At 40.7% G+C, this 15,428-nt stretch overlaps 1 protein-coding gene across 1 annotated transcript in view; it reads right to left on the reverse strand.

Annotated features, from left to right (window-relative positions):
* LOC122815975 overlaps nt 1-15,428 on the reverse strand; it is a 391,333-nt gene that overhangs the window by 731 nt on the left and 375,174 nt on the right. The window lies entirely within an intron of this gene.

Here is a 15,428-nt window from a genome sequence, read left to right on the forward strand (position 1 = left end):
TACCTAATGTTTTCTCCCAGGGCACTACTGCATGTGGTAACATACAAACCACAGAATCGTATCCATTTCAAAAGTGTCAAATTCCCACTGAAATGTGCTTCCTAAGCAATGTCTAAACTGTCTCCAGCCTGTACAAGAATTCAGCTGACAACGTGTAAGGCAACCAAGCTGAGTGCCTAAATGGAGACTGATCATAATTCACTCATACTAATTCCTTGGCTGCTTCTGCAGCTCCCCAGCTACCCATGAAAATCATATCAATCAAATCGCATAATTAGGTATAAAATGCTTATACGAATAGAAATCAGAGGCTCAAAGAGAAAAAAATAAATAAATAAAATACAGCTCCATTAGCAAAGTATAATATCTTCCAATATAATACTACAAATATGTAACACAACCAAGTAGGCAAGTAATATTATAATACCACAAACAGGAAGGATAACAGACCACAGTAGAAAAACTTTAATCGAGCTTAGCTCCTCGGCTAATCAGCCTTCAAGAGATAAAACAATACATACAGACATATCCATATATAAAGCACAAATTAACACCAATTAATGTTTTAATCAGAGGAACACCCTCCAATTACACTCTGTATTTAACCCATTAGGTGACAAAGTTTGGAATTTAAGAATACAGTTTCTTAATATAAAAGTCTATTTTTGATTTCAATATCATCCCATCCTTGCACAACTTTTAATATTGTAGCCCTTAAACACTCATTATTTCCGTTATGACATGACGTATAATGTTGTGCTATGGGACTTTCCACTTTCCTATTTTTTATACCTCTTAAGTGCTCCTGTAACCTTGTCCTAAATAACCTTTTAGTTTCACCTATATAGCACAAGTTACAGGAGCACTTTAATGCATTTACTACTCCCTTAGTATTATAGCTAACACTTAATCTAGGAGTAAAATTAATCCTATCTATTTTGTCAAAATATGGTACCACAAAAGAACAGAGAACATTTCCCACATGGTCTCATACCTACTATTTTCACAGTAGTACACAAATTCTCTTTAGGGCATTCATAATGACTGTGTACTAGTACATCTCTAATACTCCTACCTCTTTTTAAAGACAGTGATGGCATATATGGCAATACGTTCTTAAGTTTCTGATCTTTTAATAAAAATTCCCAGTAATATTTCACTATATTAAATATATAATTTGCCTTTGTATTGTGGTCTGTTGTTTTTTTTTTGTTTGTGGTATTATAATACTACAAATAATCTTAATTATTTACTCATGTCCTCCAAGTCTCTAACACTACTTTGGTTGGGATTCAGAAAATCTTTGCTGCATTGTCGTATGTGAATTTACTTAATGAGTGGACATGCTAAGGGTATGTCTCAGTCAGAGACACATTTACTGCCAGCAGAGATAGTTGAGCAGTAGCACTTGGTGGTGAGTTAGGCACGGCAAAACGATGCAGATTCATAAATGTATAAATTCCATGCCAGAGTTATTATACCCACTGTTTAAATGAGCACTGCTGCATCTCTTTATTTACGCTAACTGAAATGCAAAGACAAATTTAGGACTTGCTATTGCAAATGTGTATATACAAAATTATTTTTTTCCCATGACTGTGCATGTTGTCACCACTGGAGGCATTGTGCCATCTGACCATACTTTTATGGACTCCACATCATTGTCATTCTGGACCAGTTCTGTGTGGACAGGGACAACATGCAAGAGTGGGCATGTGCTGGTCTCATCCTCAGACCAATGGGAGTCATGGAGTACCTTTCTTTGAAGATACCAATGTATGAGTAGCTTTACTTATATGAGCTACATGGACCTTTCAGTGACCTACTGAGGACACAGTGGGGCATTTCAAGCATCCACCCTTTTTTTAAACACCTTTATTGAATTATCATTGTAACATGGGCAAATTTACATAAGTAATCAAAGTGTATTAACAAATTAACATTAACACACATTATACTTTCATATATTGCTACATATCATACAACCTAAGCAACATTACATAAATTATTCAATTCCTGACCCCTTTTTTTTCAAATTCCAAGCATCCACCTTGAGAATATTCCATCAGTTCTAAGATGCCATGTTTCACTATGTGGAAAAGCACATAAAGAAGGGAGGAAACATCTCATACATGGCTTAATAACATAGCCTATTTCCCTGAGGTACTTGGGGCCACAGGCTGTACCCATATTCAAATGTACATGAACTGCAAAATGTATCACTCCATCAACTACCAGGTGGTCAGTAATGTACAGGGTATTATCAACACTGTGTCTACAGACCACCAGGCAGGTATCTCAAATACAACACATGCAACACCGGTGACCTGTGCCAACATTTTGAAAGGGATGACATTCCCAAAGGGCATCTTACTGGTGGTGCAGGATATACTCTGGAACTCTGTCTTATAACACCCATCAGAACCCCACAGAATGAAACAGATCAGGGGTTCAGCTATGCACAATCATAAATATAGTAGTGAGCATATGTCTGGGCTGCTGAATGCATGCTGTCAGTATCTAACCAGCATATTTTCAGTATGTGCAATGTTACACAGTATCATACTTAAGAGTCAGTTCCAGCATATTTTCAGTATGTGCAATGTTACACAGTATCATACTTAGGAGACAGTTCCATCAGAAGACAGTAGCAGGAAAAGCAGCTCCCAGCAGAGCAGGCAATGGAGGCTGACCCAGATGGGGAGTCATGGAGGAGCCGGCAGCCAGGCTGCTAGACAGATAGACATGAGCACAGTATGCCTAGTCACTGGCAAAGAGACACTGGCTTACAGATAGCTTTGGCCCTTAATAAAGTAAAGTAAATACACTGCAGTAAAAGTGATATATACAAAACCATACCACCTTGGGTCTCCCCTAAAAAAGTGAGACTAACACAGTCAACAAATGACAAATAAATAAAAAATATATAGTTATACCACTCAGTACTGATGTCCTGGATAGGTCCAAAACATACATGATGGAGGTTTTAGCATCCATTAAATGCAACCCCCCCTTGTGAAACTGACCCTACAGGGAGTTGCACTGGTTGTACCATGGCCCCATTTAGCTGTTGTTGTGCTGCATGACCATGCCTGGCATCCACTATGAAATGTGCTACTGCCCTGCTACAGCTACAAGGAAGTCTCCTAGGCATAGACACCTCCACAAATGACATTGTTGTCGAAGTGATTGCACGATGTAAGCATGATCTAGGTCATCTGTGGCCACTATGGCCACCATCTGAGGAAGTTGTGATACAATGCAGACGATTCAACTTTAATCTGCTCAGCAGATACCTTACCAGACCTCCAAATAGTAGTCCAACAAGCTTTTAATGATATTGAAACATATCTAAGTAAATTACAACTAATCCTGAACCACAAAAAGACACAGTTAGTACTGTTTACCACTAGCAAACAACCACCCATCCCTTCACCATTCTCTCAGCAAAAAACACAGCAATTCAACCAGTTGAGTTTACAAAACTCCTCTCATTGTGACTATCGACAACAAACACAGATTTCACCAACATGTATCCATCAAAATTAAGAAAGTTCACGTTAAACTTAGCTCACTTTACAAAAGCAAGCTATTCCTCACTGACAATACCAGACTAGCCATATCCAGAACATTCCTCCTCTGTACGCTCGTTTATGCTTTCCCCCTCTTTACCAACTTAAAAAAATCAGACTTAATTAAATTGGGAACTTGCTACAACAAAACAACCCGCTTCACAGCCAATCTTCCCCATCAAACCCATAAATTGTATTGTTCTACATAAACTGGCTCAAGCTAACTAACCTTCTCCATCTCTACCAACTAAAATTCATACACACTATCATCTTCCATCCTAATTGCCCATCTTTCTGCAGACAGAAACTTGCTCAAAGGAAACAAAGCTAACAACACTCACAGTGAAGCCCTATTCTCAAATCAAACAGCTAAATTATGTAACTCTCTACCCCACACCCTCCAAAACACACAAGAATCTACCAATTTCAAACAACTACCATTTAAACATCTATCCAAAACTAGCACTGCCCTTGCGTCAAACCTGACTGACAAGATATCTATAACTCTGCCACCATACTGTTCACGCCTTACCTCATTTTCTCCCTCTCCTCAGTGTTACTACTGCTTATAAAAAAAATATATATATATATATATATATATATATATATATATATATATATATATATATATATATATATACACACACACACATATATATATATATATATATATATATATATATATATATGAATATATATATATATATGTGTGTGTGTGTGTGTGTGCGCGTGCGTGCGTGAAGGCTGCAAGCCTAGCTAGATATAATTTTGTAGATAATTCTGTCATTTGTAAATATTAATGGATGCCACATGCTTGTTCTCTTAAATGTAAATAATATTGGTAAATTTTGAACTGTTGAACTTCAGAAATGTAACCACATTGCACTCTGCTGGAGCAAAGCTAATAAGTCAAGCATTGCATAATTGCTTGATCTCAAAACTTGGAGCTGAGATGTCTGAATGAAGGAATTATTTTAAGAATAGACTAGTACCTACCTATGAACCTATAACAGAAAATACACTCCTGGGATCACTTCAATGGCTCTTCTTGACAGAGGCTCAGTTAATTAATCAATGGGGCAGCGAAAGCTGACACACACTGGCTAGACTTATAAATACCCTCGGGCAGATAGCCTAGTACCTACCTATGAACCTATGAACCTATTTACATGTATAATGTCTTTCATTGCTCTGGCTTCCCGACCAGCTGCAAGATCAAAAGGGCTGTTACACTCTGAGTTCCTCTTAGCCTGGGAAACAGAATAATGATGTAATCTGAAATGAGTCAGTGGTACTGTGTTATCAGTTTATGGACAGATAGAAAGAGAATCAGGACATTTTGCATTTGACTTCAGAACTGACCACTCACCAGCACTTGCTTTGCTCTGTCTGTAAGTAAGTAGGATCTTAGACGTTAGTGTTTCTCTTAAGAAACAGATAGAAAATAGTACATTTAGACTAGCTGTTTTCTATATTTATGTCAGGACTATTCTACTGTATTATTTTAAGCATTTTCCTGTGACCTCTAAACGCTTGACTAGCACTGTGTACTAAGAAGTATTGTCTTGTGTTCTTATTATTTATTATTAAATATTTGTAAACCTTTCAACTGTGGCTGTTTTATGTAGAGATAATTTAAGCTCTAGAGTACATTGCATGTATATGGTGATATTGTCCAAGCCACTCCAAATAAACCTTGCTGTTTATCACATTTACCATTTGGATAATACTATTCCACAGTAATAACTGGACATCCTTTTGATAAGGGCCTTATTAGCAGCTGATACTATTGGTTGATGGCAAGTGGTACTACCACATAGCTGGGCAGAAGAGGCATAGCTGGAGAACCTGTACCAGCCTTTGCCAAGAGTGTCTGTGTGTATGTATATAACTCATATCTCAAAGTGTGACTGTGTGTGTGTGTGTCAGCTACTTGGGCAGGGACATGAAGCACTGGTTGGACAGAGAAGGTGGTGGAGGTTTTAGCTTGACCACCAAGCTGTGATCTGGACTCTATAGTTGTGCCAGTGGGGAGTCTTATTGGGGGATCTGGAGAGAAAGGGAGAAACCAGCCCAAGACAGTGATCTCTGTGTGTTCTTAAGGGAAATTGTACTTTACTGTGTGTGTATCTGTTATCTTTCCCAATGTGGATATTCCCGCACTGGTGTTAGTGGTGAGGTTTGAGGCTCTTTGATTGCTGGGCCAGGGCATGGGCATCGCATATTAATTGTCTGGCAGTGGTCAGATATCCACACCACATATTAATTGGTTGGCACATACTTGGCTTGTAGTGGTGTGCATAGTGAATTCCTGCAGCTTGTGTACAGTGATCACTGAAGGTGTTTTTGTACTCTAAATCAGTCATGCAGTGAATATTCGGAGTTCAGATCACAATTGTTTTATTTCTTTTGTGAGCTTAGTTAGTCAGGGAGAGAAGGCAAGCATGTCAGCAGAGGAGTATGGAAAGCTGACAAGGAGCCAGTTGGCTGAGATGTGCCAGGCTAAAGGACTGGCGCAGGGGAACCTGACTAAGGCAGGCATGATTGCAGCTTTGATCACAGCTGCATCAGAAAACAGTAATCAGGAGGACAATCAGATTGAGCGTGGAGATGTACAACACTCAGGGAATGGACAGCTCAACCTTTGTGCAGAGGACTTAAAAATCCATCTGGAGCTAAGGAGACTAGAGTTGGAGGCCAGGTGTTTGGAAATGGAAGCTGTGGAAAAGGAGATGCTGACTCTTCACCAGAGTCATATAGGTAGTGGGAAGGGAGTAACTGGACCCCAGAAGCACAAAAGGTCAGTAAATGTCTTTCGCAGTTTACAAAGGAGGAAAATATTGATTGTTTCATTCATATGTTTGAGAGGGTATGTAAACAGTATGATGTTGACCAAAGGCTCCATGTACGGTTCCTGACCCCCTTACTCAATGGTAAAGCTGTAACAATTTTGTCCAAAATGTCTGACATTGACTGTTTTAACTATAATGCTGTCAAGAATTGTCTGTTAGGATTTTTTAAGCTAACACCATAAACTTACAGGAAAACGTTTTGTGAGCATAGACGCAAGACAGATGAAAATGTGTGTGTGTGTATATGTTGCTGAAATGAGCACTTATTTTCATAAATGGGTGAGTGGATGTCAGGTCACCACTTCTGAAGGCCAGGCAGACCTTTTGTTGAGGGAACAAGCCCTTAGCACTTTGCCTGAGGACATGAGGATCTGGTTAGCTGATAGACAATGTGCTGCTTCAGATGAGTTGGAGAAGTGAAACCTATATCTAGCAAGCAGGGCATCCCTGCATAGGAAGTCTCAAGTACTGCTCATGGATCTAAAGGAACCCATAATGGGCAGCCCAGACTGCCACAACAGAATCTGCCAGTAGCAGGGGACACCACTAGTTCAGATACACATCCAGGACCTAGGGTTAAATGTTTTGAATGCAACCAGTGGGGCCATGTGGCACACAGATGTCCATGGAGGCAAGGTGGGCAACAAAAGGTGAGGGAGCCAATAAGTGGGGAAGACAAAATGCCAATAGTAGGTTGTCTTGAGACAACGGGGGTACCGAACTACCATCCGGCAGATGTCCTGATAGGGAAGGATTTTGATGAGGCAGTGCCATGTGCTTATGCAGTTACATGCAGTCAAGCTAGGAGACAAGCATGCAGGTCTGGTAGCCTGGGGGAGACCCAGACAGACCACATACTTGCAGCCAGGACCGGTGAGGTGGTTACTTCAGGGAGGGAGCTACCCTGTAGCAGTGAGACTGAAGGTGAGCCACAGTTGCTTGTGGGTACTGATGTTTCCTTGGACAGAGGGACTGCAAGGGTAGAGGTGAATAGTAGTACCCAGGCTGACAGTGAGGCACCGCTGTCAGAGGATACCAGACTTCCTGTGGACTGGGAGCTGGGGAGGGTTACAAAGAGATAGTTGAGACAGGCTCAGCTCTCGGACCTTACATTGCAAGGCCTGAGAGGTAGCTAGTGAGGGACCCGATTCTCAAGGGAATGAGGAATCTGTATACTGGGACAAAGGGTTACTGTAGACAGAGTGGACCCCCGAGGGAGGGCTAGAAGGTTAGAGAATACAGCCGTTGGTAGTACCTAGAGCCTACCATCTGGTGTTTCTAGCCATAGCCCATAACATTCCCTTTGCAGGTCATATGGGCATAAAACATACAAAGAGACGTATTATGCAGAACTTCTGTTGGCCTGGAATTTCCAGAGATGTAACTGGGTACTGCAGGACCTGTGAGCATGCCAAAAGGTAGGCAAGGCAGGAGACAAGGTGAGAGTCCCTTTGATGCCTTTGCCTGTGACTGAGGAGCCATTCCAGAGGGTAGCTATGGATATTGTGAGGCCTCTGAATACCCCAAGTTCCACAGGGAAAAAGTATATCCTAGTGGTAGTAGATTATGCTATAATATACCTTGAGGCAGTGACTTTGTCCTCTACTGAGGCAAAAAAGGTGAGAAATGCTTTGTTAGAGATTTTCAGCAGGGTAAGTTTCCCAAAAGAAATACTGATTGACACAGGTGCCAATTTCATGTCAGACCTGTTGGTTGTCTGTAGATGTACTGTGGGGTAAAGCACCTGAAGAACACCCCCTACCATCCCTAGACTATTGGTCTCGTTGAGAAGTTAAATTCTGCACTCAAGTCCATGCTACGGGCATTTGCAGACCAGTTTAAGAGGGAGTGGGACAATATTTGTCCCATCTATTATTTGCTGACAGAGAGGTTCCCCAGGAATCCACAGGTTTTTCACCCATTGAGTTGTTGTATAAACATAGTGTGAGTGGACCTCTAGATTTAATTTGTGATGAGTGGGAAGGTGAGTGTGAACCTCACAAGGAGTCTATTGTGGCATATGTCCTAAACCTCAGGACAAGGCTCAGGGAACTCATGGGTTTGGCCCAGGAGAACCTGGCAGAAGCCCAACAACGGAAAAAGGTATGGTATGACAGGAATGCTCGAGCTAGAGAGAATGCTGTAGGGCAGCAGGTAATGCTTCTCATTCCTGTCAGACACAACAAGCTGCAAGCAGCTTGGGAGGGTCCCTACAAGGTGGTAAGAAAGGTAAGTGATGTTAACTACATGGTGGAACTGCTAGGCAGGAGGCAGGGGCACAAGCTGTACCATGTTAACATGATGAAACCTTACCATGATAGGGAGGCTCTTGTGCTGAGTATTTGCAGTGGATTGCAGGAGGAGGTTCAGGGAGATCTGGTGAGTGATCTTCTCTATAAGGCTCGGCCTGAGACCTCATTGGAAAAGGTAGCAATGTTCCAGCAGCTATCTCCTACCCACATTTGAAAAATCTCAGCAGTGTTACAGGAGTTGCTGGAGATGTCCACTGGAAAACCAGGGTGCACCCTCAGGTGGATGCAGGACCCCAAAGGCCTATTAGGCAGGCCCCTTAAAGGGTGCCTGAGAGAGTCAAACAGACTCTGAGGGAGGTGATACAATGTTAGAACTAGGGATAATTCAAGAGTCCAACAGTCCCTAGGCCTACCCAGTGGTGCTGGGGTCAAAGAAGGATGGCAGCACCAGCTTCTGTGTGGATTACAGGAAATTAAATAGTCACACAGAGTCAGATGCTTACCCCATGCCTAGGACAGATGAGGCCCTAGAGCAGCTGGGTGGAGCTAAGTATCTTACAACCACTGATCTTACCAAGGGTTACCAGCAGGTGCCCTTGACTCACAGTGCTAGAGAGAAGTCAGCCTTTGTGACTCCTTTTGGCTTGTATGAATTTACAAAGATGCCCTTTGGGATGAAAAATGCCTCAGCAACTTTCTAGAGGCTGGTAGATCATATCCTAGCAGGTGCAGGAGGGTTAGCCCTTGCTTATCTAGATGATATTGCCATCTACAGCCAATCCTGGCAAGAGCACCTTCAACATGTCAGGGAGGTGCCGGGCAGACTACAGACGGCAGGGTTGACCATTAAGCCCAGCAAATGTCAGTTGGGTATGGCAGAGGTCTCCTACCTGGGACATAGAGTGGGAAGTGGTAAGATCAGGCCAGAACCTGCCAAAGTAGAAGCCATTCAGGCATGGCCTGCACCTGCTACCAAAAAGCAGGTGAGGGCATTCTTAGGGACAGCAGTGTACTACTGAACATTCACCCCCAGTTATAGAACCATAGCTGCTCCCCTCACAGACCTGACAAGGAAAAACAGGCCAGATAAGGTAGTGTGGTCCCCAGCATGTGAGTGGGCATTCCAGGAGCTTAAGGAAGCTTTGGGAGGACCACCTGTGTTAGCAAGTCCATATTACAGCAAATAATTTGTTGTGCAGGTGGATGCTTCGAACCATGGGGTGGGGGCTGTACTTAGCCAAATATCTTCAGAGGGAGAAGAGCACCCAGTTGTTTATCTCAGTCGTAAGCTCCAACCCAGGGAGGAATGCTATGCAGCTGTAGAAAAGGAATGTCTAACCATAGTGCGGGCACTGCAGAAACCTCAGTCTTATCTGTACAGAAGAAAATTCACTGTAGTGACAGATCACACTCCCCTAACATTGTTAAATAGAGCCAGCCAGCAAAATGCCAAGTTGCTAAGATGGAGCCTAGGGTTGCAAGCATATGATATGTCAGTGCAGCACCACAGTGGGATTAGCAATGCCAATGCAGATGGGCTCTTAAGACAGGAAATGGGGTAAGGTATACTCAGATAGACCTAACCCTCTCAAGCAGTGTTTCTCAAGTGTCACTTGAAAAACTAGCTTGAGCTCTCCAGGGGGGGGGGCGATGTGTGAAGATAGGTAAAGGCTGCCAGCCTAGCCAGATAGAATTTTGTAGATAATTCTGTCATTTGTAAATATTAATATAAGCCACAGGCTTGTTCCTTAAATGGAAGAAAATGATGTTAGATGTGGCTGTAACAAAGCTGATAAGTCAATTCTTTGATGTCAAAACCCGAATTGCGATGTCTAGATAAAGGCATTCTGTCTATTGTTTTGAGGCCAGAGTTAATGGCTAGAATTTGCATGCATAATTTTTTTATTGCTCTGACTTCCTGACCAGCTGCAAGATCAAAAGGGCTATTAACCTCTGAGAGTCTGTTAGACTGGGAACCAAAAAGAAATTATGTAATCTGAAATGATTCAGTGGTACTGTGTCATCAATTTAAGGTAAGAAAGAATGACATCATTTGTCTTGAGAACATCCCACTCACCACTCTGACTAGCAATGTGTAGTAAGAAGTATTGTCTTGTGTTTTTATTATTTATTATGAAATATTTTAAACATTTTAACTGTGGCTGTTTTGTTTAGATATAATTTAAGCTCTAGAGTATATTGCATGTATATAGTGATACTGTCCAAGCCACTCCAAATAAGCCTTGACTGTTCAGTTGCACTTACGATCTGGACAATAATATTGCACAGTATAATTGGACACCCTTTCATAAGGGCATCTGAGTAGCTGATAAGTATTACTGGGTGGTGGCAGCCTTCACCAGGAGTGTTTGTGTCGTTGTACATAAGTCTTGTCTCAAAGTGTGTGTGTGTCAGCTACTTCAGCAGGGACACAAAGCACTGGTTGAACAGAGTGGGTGCTGGAGGTTTTAGCTTGTCCACTAGGCTGAGATCTGGTCCCTATAGCTGTGCCAGTGGGGAGTCTTACTGGGGACCAGGAGAGATAGGGAGAAACCAGTCCCAGACTGACTGTGATTTCTGTGTGCTCTTAAGGGAAATTGTACTTTACTGTGTGTGTATTTATTATCCTTTCCCTATATGGATGCCCCTCACTGGTGTTAGTGGTGAGGACTGAGCCTCCTTGATTGCTCGGACAGTGCACGGGCATCACAGAGACAAAAAGAGGGTCAGTTACTTTCATAACAGCCTCTACCCTCTCTACTCAGGAGTAAAAGCCACCCCTCACTGTGATAAAAAAGACATATGATGAAAAAAGGCAAATGATAAAATATATATAAATATATATATATATATATATATATATATATATATATATATATATATATATGTGTGTGTGTGTATATATATATATAGATAGAAACACCCCAGGAGCTGCGTACAAAAGTTTAAAAAACTCAAAACGGCTGCTTACACAGATATAGTAGTTGCTGTAGAGCGTATTAGTATAGCAAGAATATTTCACATAAAAACTCTCAGTTCGTAGCTGAGGTTAATCCGCAATTCACAGCATATAAGTATATCGTGGATATACTGTATTCAATTCCACTCACCAGAGGTTACGATAGTGTCTCTTCCGTCCAAAAGACTGCTATGCATGCCCACAAAATAAAAGTCCAAACGACCTGTTAGTCCAACAAGGCAGGATACAAGTTCCAACGCCCAGCGTTAGAATAAGTGCAGGAAACTACCCTTCGGTTCTGTACACCCTGAAAGATGTAGAATGTCAGCAAAACGTGGATATAATCCAAAACACAATCCTCTGCATAAAAACAGGTTTATTTAAAGTAAGCGCTTTCGCAGGTGATCCACCCGCTTCATCAGACAAACAAGAACATACATTCAAACTTAGTTTAAATACACTCTAAAGTTAAAGCTAATCCAATCAATTCTCAGGAGACCGTCATATGACACTTTCCTCTCCGTAAACAATCGCAACAAGCAATAGCTCAATGCAAAACCCTGCTCATAAAAGCTACACAAACTACGGTAGCATAGTAAATATTTATTGCAGTAAAACCTTAGCTAAGACTGTTGTTAAAACATGAATGAAGCATGAATAAAACAAACAATATATCTAATACTCAGATAATGAACCGGAGTGGCTGGAACTACACCATAGGTGCAGATGATGATGAATCACTAATGTACCTACTCAGCTACAAACACGACTGCAATATCTTATCTAGACAAAATAAAAATAAAAGCAAAACTGATATAAAAAACACATCAAAGTAAGCTTCTATCTACATTTACTAATCCCCACTATCTACAAATATAGGCCCAAACAATAAGCTCAAATGACTGAATGAATAAATGGACCAAAAGGCAAAAGGCAAAGAGCAAAGAAGGGGGAGGGGTATACAATGGATTATATGAAGATATAAATGTATACATGTAATGCACAAAAAAGTATGCATGTATAGTGTATATAAGCATGAATGTGAACTAATAATGCAATACCAGTCTGAGGAGGATATAAATCTGGATGGCGTGCAGGTTCATGTATAGATGAATGAATCCATCATGTACATGAACGTGCACCTGCCAAAATGCATAGAAGGATATAAGCATACAGACTCAAAGAACACGAACCAATGTAATTGTGTGGGTGCCCTGGTGTATATATCCCTATATCATGCTAATGTGCCAAGAATGGATGACTACCTGAGTGCTCTTCCTTTCAGATGCGGCTTAATGGATAGAACTTCATTTAAACCTTTATCTCTGTGTGCAGCTAATCTGCAAATCCATTTCAGCTCTGCCTGCTCAGTGAGATTGACAATATCTCCAAGTCTGTTACTCTCACTCACTACCTGTATGACCTGAAACAGAAAACTGTGTTCGTCCCCTTCTCTCAGAGTGTGCTTTGCATTGCGAGTGCATTGGCGAAGCACACTCTGAGAGAAGGGGACGAACACAGTTTTTTGTTTCAGGTCATACAGGTAGTGAGTGAGAGCAACAGACTTGGAGATATTGTCAATCTCACTGAGCAGGCAGAGCTGAAATGGATTTGCAGATTAGCTGCACACAGAGATAAAGGTTTAAATGAAGTTTTATCCATTAAGCCGCATCTGAAAGGAAGAGCACTCAGGTAGTCATCCATCCTTGGCACATTAGCATGCACATAGGGATGTACACACCAGGGCACACACACCATCACATTGGTGCGTATTCTTTGAGTTTGTATGCTTTAATCCTTCCATGCATTCTGGCAGTGCACGTTAATGTATATGATGGATTCATTCATCTATACATGAACCTGCACACCATTTAGATTTATATCCTCCTTAGACTGGTATCGCATTATTAGTCCACCTTCATGCTTCGATATACACTATACACACATGTATTTCTTGTGCATTATATGTATACATTTACGTCTTCATATGATTCATTGCATAACCCTCCCCCTTTTTGCTTTTTGCTCTTTGGTCCATTCATCCATTCAGTCATTTGAGTTTATTGTTTGGGCGTATATTTGTAGATAGTGGGGATTAGTAAATGTAGATAGAAGTTTACTTTGATGTACCATTTTATATCAGTTTTTATTTTGTTTAGATAGGATATTGTAGCCGCCCTTGCAGCTGAGTAGGTACATGAGTTATTTATCATCATCTGCACCCATGGTGTAGTTTCAGTCACGTCAACTATCTGAGTATTAGATACATTGTTTGTTTTATTCATGTTTTGTTTATGTTTTAACAATAGTCTTAGCTAAGGTTTTACTGCAATAAATATTTACTATGCTACCGTAGTTCGTGTAGCTTTTATGAGCAGGGTTTTGCATTGAGCAATTGCTTGTTGCGATTGTTTACGGAGGGGAAAGTGCCATATGACGGTTTCCTGGGAATTGATTGGATTAGACTTAACGCTAGAGTGTATTTAAACTAAGTTTGAATGTATGTTCTTGTTTGTCTGATGAAGCGGGTGGATCACCTGCGAAAGCGCTTACTTTAAATAAACCTGTTTTTATGCAGAGGATTGTGTTTTGGATTATATCCACGTTTTGCTGACATTCTACATCTTTCAGGGTGTACTGAACCGAAGGGTTGTATTCCGCACTTACTCTAACGCTGGGCGTTGGAATATTTATCTTGCCTTGTTGGACTAACAGATCGTTTGGACTTTTATTTTGTGGGTACGCACAGCAGTCTTTTGGACGGAAGAGACACTATCGTAACCTTTGGTGAGTGGAAATGAATACAGTACATCCACGATATACTTATATGCTGTGAATTACGGATTAACTTCAGCTACGAACTGAGAGTTTTTATGTGAAATATTCCTGCTATACTAATATACTCTACAGCAACTACTATATCTGTGTAAGCAGCCGTTTTGAGCTTTTTAAACTTTTGTACGCAGCTCCTGGGGTGTTTCTATCTATACAATTTTGGTGCTAATAGGGTGGTTTATACGATATATATATATATATATATATATATATATATATATATATATATATGTGTGTGTGTGTGTGTGTATGTATATATATATATATATATATATATATATATATATATGTGTGTGTGTGTGTGTGTGTATATATATATATATATATATATATATATATATATATATATACATATGTATAGATAGAATAAAGATAGCCAGTATCACAACATGACGGCCCAGTGGGTCCCCAGAAAAGAGTAGCAGTAGATGGCACGGGATGCATCTAAAGAAGATATGCCACAGGACAATGTTTCAGAGTCTTCTGACTCGCACAAAAGTCCAGTTGAAATTGTATTGCAAGGGAAGGAGTGGACACAGTGGCAAATCTGACAAGGTAATGTGTATGATTGGCCAAGAGGTCCTCATATGGAGGGGCAACAGATGGAGCAGGATGCACATGAAGAGGATATGTCATAAGGTAATGTTCTTGGACCTGCTTGTAGAAGGCTAACAGGAAAATAATGCAAAGAAGACAGTCTCAGTCCAAAAGAAACTTATCCTAGAGAAGACTTGGTTGATTTAATAGGTATGGACACACAAATTAAGATAAACAAAAACAGCAGAAAGTAAGTATGACCCAAAACATTATCAAATTGACAAATCAGATGAACATAGTAATCGGGCCTGTTAACAAAAATTCATGTGATACAGCAGAAATACACAGGATATACTACTGTGCAACTAAATTCATAACAGAAGTGTTACCACAAGTAGTGTAATAAAAGGAAAGGAAACGA

Source organism: Protopterus annectens, chromosome 1.part1 (genome assembly GCF_019279795.1).
Source record: "Protopterus annectens isolate FY-2018-M chromosome 1.part1, PAN1.0, whole genome shotgun sequence".
NCBI classification, from domain to species: domain Eukaryota; kingdom Metazoa; phylum Chordata; order Ceratodontiformes; family Protopteridae; genus Protopterus; species Protopterus annectens.